Below are 11,350 nucleotides of genomic sequence, written 5' to 3' on the forward strand. Positions count from 1 at the left end.
TCTGGTGGATTCTGAAGGATTCTGGTGGATTCTGAAGGATTCTGGTGGATTCTGGTGGATTCTGAAGGATTCTGGTGGATTCTGAAGGATTCTGCTGGATTCTGATGGATTCTGAAGAATTCTGGTGGATTCTGAAGGATTCTGGTGGTGGATTCTGAAGGATTCTGGTGGATTCTGAAGGATTCTGGTGGATTCTGCTGGATTCTGGTGGATTCTTGTGGATTCTGGTGGATTCTGCTGGATTCTGGTGGATTCTGAAGGATTCTGGTGGATTCTGAAGGATTCTGGTGGATTCTGAAGGATTCTGGTGGATTCTGAAGGATTCTGTTGGATTCTGACGGATTCTGGTGGATTCTGAAGGATTCTGAAGGATTCTGCTGGATTCTGGTGGATTCTTGTGGATTCTGGTGGATTCTGCTGGATTCTGGTGGATTCTGAAGGATTCTGACGGATTCTGAAGGATTCTGGTGGATTCTGAAGGATTCTGGTGGATTCTGAAGGATTCTGTTGGATTCTGACGGATTCTGGTGGATTCTGAAGGATTCTGAAGGATTCTGGTGGATTCTGAAGGATTCCGGTGGATTCTGAAGGATTCTGGTGGATTCTGGTGGATTCTGAAGGATTCTGGTGGATTCTGCTGGATTCTGGTGGATTCTGAAGGATTCTGGTGGATTCTGAAGGATTCTGGTGGATTCTGGTGGATTCTGAAGGATTCTGGTGGATTCTGAAGGATTCTGCTGGATTCTGGTGGATTCTGAAGGATTCTGGTGGATTCTGCTGGATTCTGAAGGATTCTGGTGGATTCTGAAGGATTCTGGTGGATTCTGAAGGATTCTGGTGGATTCTGGTGGATTCTGCTGGATTCTGGTGGATTCTGAAGGATTCTGGTGGATTCTGGTGGATTCTGAAGGATTCTGCTGGATTCTGGTGGATTCTGAAGGATTCTGGTGGATTCTGACGGATTCTGAAGGATTCTGGTGGATTCTGGTGGATTCTGAAGGATTCTGGTGGATTCTGCTGGATTCTGAAGGATTCTGGTGGATTCTGAAGGATTCTGGTGGATTCTGAAGGATTCTGGTGGATTCTGGTGGATTCTGAAGGATTCTGGTGGATTCTGCTGGATTCTGAAGGATTCTGGTGGATTCTGCTGGATTCTGAAGGATTCTGGTGGATTCTGAAGGATTCTGGTGGATTCTGAAGGATTCTGGTGGATTCTGGTGGATTCTGAAGGATTCTGGTGGATTCTGCTGGATTCTGAAGGATTCTGGTGGATTCTGAAGGATTCTGGTGGATTCTGGTGGATTCTGAAGGATTCTGGTGGATTCTGCTGGATTCTGAAGGATTCTGCTGGATTCTGGTGGATTCTGAAGGATTCTGGTGGATTCTGAAGGATTCTGGTGGATTCTGAAGGATTCTGGTGGATTCTGGTGGATTCTGAAGGATTCTGAAGGATTCTGGTGGATTCTGAAGGATTCTGGTGGATTCTGGTGGATTCTGAAGGATTCTGCTGGATTCTGGTGGATTCTGAAGGATTCTGGTGGATTCTGACGGATTCTGAAGGATTCTGGTGGATTCTGGTGGATTCTGAAGGATTCTGGTGGATTCTGCTGGATTCTGAAGGATTCTGGTGGATTCTGAAGGATTCTGGTGGATTCTGAAGGATTCTGGTGGATTCTGGTGGATTCTGAAGGATTCTGGTGGATTCTGCTGGATTCTGAAGGATTCTGGTGGATTCTGCTGGATTCTGAAGGATTCTGGTGGATTCTGAAGGATTCTGGTGGATTCTGAAGGATTCTGGTGGATTCTGGTGGATTCTGAAGGATTCTGGTGGATTCTGCTGGATTCTGAAGGATTCTGGTGGATTCTGAAGGATTCTGGTGGATTCTGGTGGATTCTGAAGGATTCTGGTGGATTCTGCTGGATTCTGAAGGATTCTGCTGGATTCTGGTGGATTCTGAAGGATTCTGGTGGATTCTGAAGGATTCTGGTGGATTCTGAAGGATTCTGGTGGATTCTGGTGGATTCTGAAGGATTCTGAAGGATTCTGGTGGATTCTGAAGGATTCTAAAGGATTCTGGTGGATTCTGAAGGATTCTGGTGGATTCTGAAGGATTCTAAAGGATTCTGGTGGATTCTGAAGGATTCTGGTGGATTCTGAAGGATTCTGGTGGATTCTGAAGGATTCTGGTGGATTCTGGTGGATTCTGAAGGATTCTGGTGGATTCTGAAGGATTCTGGTGGATTCTGGTGGATTCTGGTGGATTCTGAAGGATTCTGGTGGATTCTGGTGGATTCTGAAGGATTCTGGTGGATTCTGACGGATTCTGAAGGATTCTGGTGGATTCTGAAGGATTCTGGTGGATTCTGAAGGATTCTGGTGGATTCTGGTGGATTCTGAAGGATTCTGGTGGATTCTGAATGATTCTGGAGGATTCTGGTGGATTCTGAAGGATTCTGGAGGATTCTGGTGGATTCTGAATGATTCTGAAGGGTTCTGGTGGATTCTGGTGGATTCTGAAGGATTCTGGTGGATTCTGAAGGATTCTGCTGGATTCTGGTGGATTCTGAAGGATTCTGGTGGATTCTGGTGGATTCTGAAGGATTCTGGTGGATTCTGGTGGATTCTGAAGGATTCTGGTGGATTCTGAAGGATTCTGCTGGATTCTGGTGGATTCTGAAGGATTCTGGTGGATTCTGGTGGATTCTGAAGGATTCTGGTGGATTCTGGTGGATTCTGAAGGATTCTGGTGGATTCTGAAGGATTCTGGTGGATTCTGGTGGATTCTGAAGGATTCTGGTGGATTCTGCTGGATTCTGAAGGATTCTGAAGGATTCTGCTGGATTCTGGTGGATTCTGAAGGATTCTGGTGGATTCTGAAGGATTCTGGTGGATTCTGGTGGATTCTGAAGGATTCTGGTGGATTCTGGTGGATTCTGAAGGATTCTGGTGGATTCTGGTGGATTCTGGTGGATTCTGAAGGATTCTGAAGGATTCTGGTGGATTCTGAAGGATTCTAAAGGATTCTGGTGGATTCTGAAGGATTCTGGTGGATTCTGGTGGATTCTGAAGGATTCTGGTGGATTCTGACGGATTCTGAAGGATTCTGGTGGATTCTGAAGGATTCTGGTGGATTCTGAAGGATTCTGGTGGATTCTGGTGGATTCTGAAGGATTCTGGTGGATTCTGGTGGATTCTGGTGGATTCTGAAGGGTTCTGGTGGATTCTGGAGGATTCTGGTGGATTCTGAAGGATTCTGGAGGATTCTGGAGGATTCTGGTGGATTCTGAAGGATTCTGAAGGATTCTGGTGTATTCTGAAGGATTCTGGAGGATTCTGGTGGATTCTGAAGGATTCTGGAGGATTCTGGTGGATTCTGGTGGATTCTGAAGGATTCTGAAGGGTTCTGGTGGATTCTGGTGGATTCTGCTGGATTCTGAAGGATTCTGGTGGATTCTGAAGGATTCTGCTGGATTCTGGTGGATTCTGAAGGATTCTGGTGGATTCTGACGGATTCTGGTGGATTCTGGTGGATTCTGAAGGATTCTGGTGGATTCTGAAGGATTCTGGTGGATTCTGACGGATTCTGAAGGATTCTGGTGGATTCTGAAGGATTCTAAAGGATTCTGACGGATTCTGAAGGATTCTGGTGGATTCTGAAGGATTCTGGTGGATTCTGACGGATTCTGAAGGATTCTGGTGGATTCTGAAGGATTCTGGTGGATTCTGACGGATTCTGAAGGATTCTGGTGGATTCTGAAGGATTCTGGTGGATTCTGAAGGATTCTGGTGGATTCTGGTGGATTCTGAAGGATTCTGGTGGATTCTGAAGGATTCTGGTGGATTCTGAAGGATTCTGGTGGATTCTGGTGGATTCTGAAGGATTCTGCTGGATTCTGACGGATTCTGAAGGATTCTGAAGGATTCTGGTGGATTCTGAAGGATTCTGGTGGATTCTGGTGGATTCTGCTGGATTCTGACGGATTCTGAAGGATTCTGGTGGATTCTGGTGGATTCTGAAGGATTCTGGTGGATTCTGAAGGATTCTGGTGGATTCTGGTGGATTCTGAAGGATTCTGCTGGATTCTGACGGATTCTGAAGGATTCTGCTGGATTCTGGTGGATTCTGCTGGATTCTGGTGGATTCTGCTGGATTCTGGTGGATTCTGGTGGATTCTGAAGGATTCTGGTGGATTCTGACGGATTCTGAAGGATTCTGGTGGATTCTGAAGGATTCTGCTGGATTCTGAAGGATTCTGGTGGATTCTGCTGGATTCTGGTGGATTCTGCTGGATTCTGAAGGATTCTGCTGGATTCTGGTGGATTCTGGTGGATTCTGAAGGATTCTGGTGGATTCTGCTGGATTCTGGTGGATTCTGCTGGATTCTGAAGGATTCTGCTGGATTCTGGTGGATTCTGAAGGATTCTGAAGGATTCTGGTGGATTCTGAAGGATTCTGGTGGATTCTGACGGATTCTGGTGGATTCTGAAGGATTCTGAAGGATTCTGGTGGATTCTGAAGGATTCTGGTGGATTCTGCTGGATTCTGGTGGATTCTGCTGGATTCTGAAGGATTCTGCTGGATTCTGGTGGATTCTGAAGGATTCTGACGGATTCTGGTGGATTCTGAAGGATTCTGGTGGATTCTGACGGATTCTGGTGGATTCTGAAGGATTCTGGTGGATTCTGACGGATTCTGGTGGATTCTGCTGGATTCTGGTGGATTCTGCTGGATTCTGAAGGATTCTGCTGGATTCTGGTGGATTCTGAAGGATTCTGGTGGATTCTGACGGATTCTGGTGGATTCTGAAGGATTCTGAAGGATTCTGGTGGATTCTGAAGGATTCTGAAGGATTCTGGTGGATTCTGCTGGATTCTGCTGGATTCTGCTGGATTCTGAAGGATTCTGCTGGATTCTGAAGGATTCTGGTGGATTCTGAAGGATTCTGAAGGATTCTGGTGGATTCTGAAGGATTCTGGTGGATTCTGACGGATTCTGGTGGATTCTGAAGGATTCTGAAGGATTCTGACGGATTCTGAAGGATTCTGGTGGATTCTGAAGGATTCTGAAGGATTCTGGTGGATTCTGAAGGATTCTGTTGGATTCTGACGGATTCTGGTGGATTCTGAAGGATTCTGAAGGATTCTGGTGGATTCTGAAGGATTCCGGTGGATTCTGAAGGATTCTGGTGGATTCTGGTGGATTCTGAAGGATTCTGGTGGATTCTGCTGGATTCTGGTGGATTCTGAAGGATTCTGGTGGATTCTGAAGGATTCTGGTGGATTCTGGTGGATTCTGAAGGATTCTGGTGGATTCTGAAGGATTCTGCTGGATTCTGGTGGATTCTGAAGGATTCTGGTGGATTCTGCTGGATTCTGAAGGATTCTGGTGGATTCTGAAGGATTCTGGTGGATTCTGAAGGATTCTGGTGGATTCTGGTGGATTCTGCTGGATTCTGGTGGATTCTGAAGGATTCTGGTGGATTCTGGTGGATTCTGAAGGATTCTGCTGGATTCTGGTGGATTCTGAAGGATTCTGGTGGATTCTGACGGATTCTGAAGGATTCTGGTGGATTCTGGTGGATTCTGAAGGATTCTGGTGGATTCTGCTGGATTCTGAAGGATTCTGGTGGATTCTGAAGGATTCTGGTGGATTCTGAAGGATTCTGGTGGATTCTGGTGGATTCTGAAGGATTCTGGTGGATTCTGCTGGATTCTGAAGGATTCTGGTGGATTCTGCTGGATTCTGAAGGATTCTGGTGGATTCTGAAGGATTCTGGTGGATTCTGAAGGATTCTGGTGGATTCTGGTGGATTCTGAAGGATTCTGGTGGATTCTGCTGGATTCTGAAGGATTCTGGTGGATTCTGAAGGATTCTGGTGGATTCTGGTGGATTCTGAAGGATTCTGGTGGATTCTGCTGGATTCTGAAGGATTCTGCTGGATTCTGGTGGATTCTGAAGGATTCTGGTGGATTCTGAAGGATTCTGGTGGATTCTGAAGGATTCTGGTGGATTCTGGTGGATTCTGAAGGATTCTGAAGGATTCTGGTGGATTCTGAAGGATTCTAAAGGATTCTGGTGGATTCTGAAGGATTCTGGTGGATTCTGAAGGATTCTAAAGGATTCTGGTGGATTCTGAAGGATTCTGGTGGATTCTGAAGGATTCTGGTGGATTCTGAAGGATTCTGGTGGATTCTGGTGGATTCTGAAGGATTCTGGTGGATTCTGAAGGATTCTGGTGGATTCTGGTGGATTCTGGTGGATTCTGAAGGATTCTGGTGGATTCTGGTGGATTCTGAAGGATTCTGGTGGATTCTGACGGATTCTGAAGGATTCTGGTGGATTCTGAAGGATTCTGGTGGATTCTGAAGGATTCTGGTGGATTTTGGTGGATTCTGAAGGATTCTGGTGGATTCTGAATGATTCTGGAGGATTCTGGTGGATTCTGAAGGATTCTGGAGGATTCTGGTGGATTCTGAATGATTCTGAAGGGTTCTGGTGGATTCTGGTGGATTCTGAAGGATTCTGGTGGATTCTGAAGGATTCTGCTGGATTCTGGTGGATTCTGAAGGATTCTGGTGGATTCTGGTGGATTCTGAAGGATTCTGGTGGATTCTGGTGGATTCTGAAGGATTCTGGTGGATTCTGAAGGATTCTGGTGGATTCTGGTGGATTCTGAAGGATTCTGGTGGATTCTGCTGGATTCTGAAGGATTCTGAAGGATTCTGCTGGATTCTGGTGGATTCTGAAGGATTCTGGTGGATTCTGAAGGATTCTGGTGGATTCTGGTGGATTCTGGTGGATTCTGGTGGATTCTGAAGGATTCTGCTGGATTCTGAAGGATTCTGGTGGATTCTGGTGGATTCTGAAGGATTCTGGTGGATTCTGAAGGATTCTGGTGGATTCTGGTGGATTCTGAAGGATTCTGAAGGATTCTGGTGGATTCTGAAGGATTCTAAAGGATTCTGGTGGATTCTGAAGGATTCTGGTGGATTCTGGTGGATTCTGAAGGATTCTGGTGGATTCTGACGGATTCTGAAGGATTCTGGTGGATTCTGAAGGATTCTGGTGGATTCTGAAGGATTCTGGTGGATTCTGGTGGATTCTGAAGGATTCTGGTGGATTCTGGTGGATTCTGGTGGATTCTGAAGGGTTCTGGTGGATTCTGGAGGATTCTGGTGGATTCTGAAGGATTCTGGAGGATTCTGGAGGATTCTGGTGGATTCTGAAGGATTCTGAAGGATTCTGGTGGATTCTGAAGGATTCTGGAGGATTCTGGTGGATTCTGAAGGATTCTGGAGGATTCTGGTGGATTCTGGTGGATTCTGAAGGATTCTGAAGGGTTCTGGTGGATTCTGGTGGATTCTGCTGGATTCTGAAGGATTCTGGTGGATTCTGAAGGATTCTGCTGGATTCTGGTGGATTCTGAAGGATTCTGGTGGATTCTGACGGATTCTGGTGGATTCTGGTGGATTCTGAAGGATTCTGGTGGATTCTGAAGGATTCTGGTGGATTCTGAAGGATTCTGGTGGATTCTGACGGATTCTGAAGGATTCTGGTGGATTCTGAAGGATTCTAAAGGATTCTGACGGATTCTGAAGGATTCTGGTGGATTCTGAAGGATTCTGGTGGATTCTGACGGATTCTGAAGGATTCTGGTGGATTCTGAAGGATTCTGGTGGATTCTGACGGATTCTGAAGGATTCTGGTGGATTCTGAAGGATTCTGGTGGATTCTGAAGGATTCTGGTGGATTCTGGTGGATTCTGAAGGATTCTGGTGGATTCTGAAGGATTCTGGTGGATTCTGAAGGATTCTGGTGGATTCTGGTGGATTCTGAAGGATTCTGCTGGATTCTGACGGATTCTGAAGGATTCTGAAGGATTCTGGTGGATTCTGAAGGATTCTGGTGGATTCTGAAGGATTCTGCTGGATTCTGACGGATTCTGAAGGATTCTGGTGGATTCTGAAGGATTCTGGTGGATTCTGAAGGATTCTGGTGGATTCTGGTGGATTCTGAAGGATTCTGCTGGATTCTGACGGATTCTGAAGGATTCTGCTGGATTCTGGTGGATTCTGCTGGATTCTGGTGGATTCTGCTGGATTCTGGTGGATTCTGGTGGATTCTGAAGGATTCTGGTGGATTCTGACGGATTCTGAAGGATTCTGGTGGATTCTGAAGGATTCTGCTGGATTCTGAAGGATTCTGGTGGATTCTGCTGGATTCTGGTGGATTCTGCTGGATTCTGAAGGATTCTGCTGGATTCTGGTGGATTCTGCTGGATTCTGAAGGATTCTGCTGGATTCTGGTGGATTCTGGTGGATTCTGAAGGATTCTGGTGGATTCTGCTGGATTCTGGTGGATTCTGCTGGATTCTGAAGGATTCTGCTGGATTCTGGTGGATTCTGAAGGATTCTGAAGGATTCTGGTGGATTCTGAAGGATTCTGGTGGATTCTGACGGATTCTGGTGGATTCTGAAGGATTCTGAAGGATTCTGGTGGATTCTGAAGGATTCTGGTGGATTCTGCTGGATTCTGGTGGATTCTGCTGGATTCTGAAGGATTCTGCTGGATTCTGGTGGATTCTGGTGGATTCTGAAGGATTCTGACGGATTCTGGTGGATTCTGAAGGATTCTGGTGGATTCTGAAGGATTCTGCTGGATTCTGAAGGATTCTGGTGGATTCTGCTGGATTCTGGTGGATTCTGCTGGATTCTGAAGGATTCTGCTGGATTCTGGTGGATTCTGGTGGATTCTGAAGGATTCTGGTGGATTCTGCTGGATTCTGGTGGATTCTGCTGGATTCTGAAGGATTCTGCTGGATTCTGGTGGATTCTGAAGGATTCTGAAGGATTCTGGTGGATTCTGAAGGATTCTGGTGGATTCTGGTGGATTCTGGTGGATTCTGAAGGATTCTGGTGGATTCTGACGGATTCTGAAGGATTCTGGTGGATTCTGAAGGATTCTGGTGGATTCTGAAGGATTCTGGTGGATTTTGGTGGATTCTGAAGGATTCTGGTGGATTCTGAATGATTCTGGAGGATTCTGGTGGATTCTGAAGGATTCTGGAGGATTCTGGTGGATTCTGAATGATTCTGAAGGGTTCTGGTGGATTCTGGTGGATTCTGAAGGATTCTGGTGGATTCTGAAGGATTCTGCTGGATTCTGGTGGATTCTGAAGGATTCTGGTGGATTCTGGTGGATTCTGAAGGATTCTGGTGGATTCTGGTGGATTCTGAAGGATTCTGGTGGATTCTGAAGGATTCTGGTGGATTCTGGTGGATTCTGAAGGATTCTGGTGGATTCTGCTGGATTCTGAAGGATTCTGAAGGATTCTGCTGGATTCTGGTGGATTCTGAAGGATTCTGGTGGATTCTGAAGGATTCTGGTGGATTCTGGTGGATTCTGGTGGATTCTGGTGGATTCTGAAGGATTCTGCTGGATTCTGAAGGATTCTGGTGGATTCTGGTGGATTCTGAAGGATTCTGGTGGATTCTGAAGGATTCTGGTGGATTCTGGTGGATTCTGAAGGATTCTGAAGGATTCTGGTGGATTCTGAAGGATTCTAAAGGATTCTGGTGGATTCTGAAGGATTCTGGTGGATTCTGGTGGATTCTGAAGGATTCTGGTGGATTCTGACGGATTCTGAAGGATTCTGGTGGATTCTGAAGGATTCTGGTGGATTCTGAAGGATTCTGGTGGATTCTGGTGGATTCTGAAGGATTCTGGTGGATTCTGGTGGATTCTGGTGGATTCTGAAGGGTTCTGGTGGATTCTGGAGGATTCTGGTGGATTCTGAAGGATTCTGGAGGATTCTGGAGGATTCTGGTGGATTCTGAAGGATTCTGAAGGATTCTGGTGGATTCTGAAGGATTCTGGAGGATTCTGGTGGATTCTGAAGGATTCTGGAGGATTCTGGTGGATTCTGGTGGATTCTGAAGGATTCTGAAGGGTTCTGGTGGATTCTGGTGGATTCTGCTGGATTCTGAAGGATTCTGGTGGATTCTGAAGGATTCTGCTGGATTCTGGTGGATTCTGAAGGATTCTGGTGGATTCTGACGGATTCTGGTGGATTCTGGTGGATTCTGAAGGATTCTGGTGGATTCTGAAGGATTCTGGTGGATTCTGAAGGATTCTGGTGGATTCTGACGGATTCTGAAGGATTCTGGTGGATTCTGAAGGATTCTAAAGGATTCTGACGGATTCTGAAGGATTCTGGTGGATTCTGAAGGATTCTGGTGGATTCTGACGGATTCTGAAGGATTCTGGTGGATTCTGAAGGATTCTGGTGGATTCTGACGGATTCTGAAGGATTCTGGTGGATTCTGAAGGATTCTGGTGGATTCTGAAGGATTCTGGTGGATTCTGGTGGATTCTGAAGGATTCTGGTGGATTCTGAAGGATTCTGGTGGATTCTGAAGGATTCTGGTGGATTCTGGTGGATTCTGAAGGATTCTGCTGGATTCTGACGGATTCTGAAGGATTCTGAAGGATTCTGGTGGATTCTGAAGGATTCTGGTGGATTCTGAAGGATTCTGCTGGATTCTGACGGATTCTGAAGGATTCTGGTGGATTCTGAAGGATTCTGGTGGATTCTGAAGGATTCTGGTGGATTCTGGTGGATTCTGAAGGATTCTGCTGGATTCTGACGGATTCTGAAGGATTCTGCTGGATTCTGGTGGATTCTGCTGGATTCTGGTGGATTCTGCTGGATTCTGGTGGATTCTGGTGGATTCTGACGGATTCTGAAGGATTCTGGTGGATTCTGACGGATTCTGAAGGATTCTGGTGGATTCTGACGGATTCTGAAGGATTCTGGTGGATTCTGAAGGATTCTGCTGGATTCTGAAGGATTCTGGTGGATTCTGCTGGATTCTGGTGGATTCTGCTGGATTCTGAAGGATTCTGCTGGATTCTGGTGGATTCTGGTGGATTCTGAAGGATTCTGGTGGATTCTGCTGGATTCTGGTGGATTCTGCTGGATTCTGAAGGATTCTGCTGGATTCTGGTGGATTCTGAAGGATTCTGAAGGATTCTGGTGGATTCTGAAGGATTCTGGTGGATTCTGACGGATTCTGGTGGATTCTGAAGGATTCTGAAGGATTCTGGTGGATTCTGAAGGATTCTGGTGGATTCTGCTGGATTCTGGTGGATTCTGCTGGATTCTGAAGGATTCTGCTGGATTCTGGTGGATTCTGGTGGATTCTGAAGGATTCTGACGGATTCTGGTGGATTCTGAAGGATTCTGGTGGATTCTGAAGGATTCTGCTGGATTCTGAAGGATTCTGGTGGATTCTGCTGGATTCTGGTGGATTCTGCTGGATTCTGAAGGATTCTGCTGGATTCTGGTG

Source organism: Telmatherina bonti (genome assembly GCF_933228915.1).
Source record: "Telmatherina bonti genome assembly, chromosome: 19".
NCBI classification, from domain to species: Eukaryota; Metazoa; Chordata; class Actinopteri; order Atheriniformes; family Telmatherinidae; genus Telmatherina; species Telmatherina bonti.